Raw genomic sequence first — 1,518 nt, forward strand, 5'->3', positions numbered from 1 at the left:
CAAAAAAAAAAAAAGAAAAGAGGAAAGAAAGGAAGGGGAAGGGGAAGGGGAAGGGGAAGGAGAAAGGGAAGGGGAAAGGGAGGGAGGGGAGGGGAGGAGAGGGGAGGGGAGGAGAGGGGAGGGGAGGGGAGGAGAGGGGAGGGGAGGGGAGGAGAGGGGAGGGGAGGGGAGGAGAGGGGAGGGGAGGGGAGGGGAGGAGAGGGGAGGGGAGGGGAGGGGAGGAGATGGGAGGGGAGGGGATGGAAGGGCCAAACTAATTGTTCTTGAGTTTTCCGTTATTATTGGCAGACCTTGGCTTTCCATGGTTCAACTTAGGATGGTGTGAAAACGATGTACATTCAGTAGAAATTGTACTTTAAATTTTGGATTTTGATGTTTTCCTGGGCTAGCAACATGCCCTACAATATATTCTTACATGAGCTATTCCACACTTTATAACGTAAACCTTGTGTCAGATAATTTTGCCCAACCATAAACTAAGTGTTCTGAGCACATTTAAGTAGGCCAGGCTAAGCTCTGATGTTCAGTAGGTTGGGTGGATTAAGTACATTTTTAACTTAAAATACTTTCAATATCTGATGGGTTTTTTGGGACATAACCCCATCATAAGTTGAGGAGCATGTGTATTAGGTTTGCTTGGAGTTTTTTTCCTTATTTGATTGTTTTGTTTTCTATCTTATATGAGCAAAGGGGTAAAAGATTTCAGAAAAACACCTGAGAGATAAATCTTAGTACCATTCAATCTAGCACATCTGTTATTAAATTAAGAATGAGCAAAAGCCCACCACTGTCCAAGTGTAAAGGCTGGGCTCCTTGAAACAGCTACAGGGACACTCTAAGTACTTCAAAAATACCAATTCAGCCAAAACCTCACATTTATTTTCCGCAAAAGTTACCAAGGCTCACAGATGCCTTTGAGTTTCCCCAAGGTCACCCGGTTAATTATTGACATAGCAACTCCCCTCGCAAAGCAAAGAATCAAAATGATTTCCCACGTCCCATGTTGGGATGCATGTTAATGAGGAAGGAAGGCCTCTACATGGCGGGGCCAGAGCTAAGTATGTCTAGTCAGAGTCCAAATCCGGGACAGACTTGAAAAGCTTTCTAATCCACCTATACGCAGAAGAATAAAGCTTGGAACTCATTTCAAAAGTTGTTTCTACTGGTGATTTAAAGACACACTCCTCTCTCCCATATGCACACAAGCACAGACCTGCAAGAGCACTGTCCCCTCCAGAGCCTGACACTACAGGCCCCCAGCAAGTGTGAAATCCAGGTGTGACTTTCTAGGCATGGCCTGGTAAGGAAGGGCCTGGCCCACTCCTCGGCTCCCTCCTCCCAGCCAGAAATGGTTAATTGCCAGCTCCAGACTGCCTCCAGCCCAGCCCTAATCACGGATCTCAGGCGGCTGGGCTGCGCTGGGGCTGAGCGGCTCCAGCCCAGGCTGGGGTTGTGTGAGCAGCGGGAGCATTCTTCCAAGGTAATGATTAAGCTGAGTGCCTGGCAAGGGCACGGGCT

This window comes from Pongo pygmaeus, chromosome 8, assembly GCF_028885625.2.
Source record: "Pongo pygmaeus isolate AG05252 chromosome 8, NHGRI_mPonPyg2-v2.0_pri, whole genome shotgun sequence".
Taxonomy (NCBI): domain Eukaryota; kingdom Metazoa; phylum Chordata; class Mammalia; order Primates; family Hominidae; genus Pongo; species Pongo pygmaeus.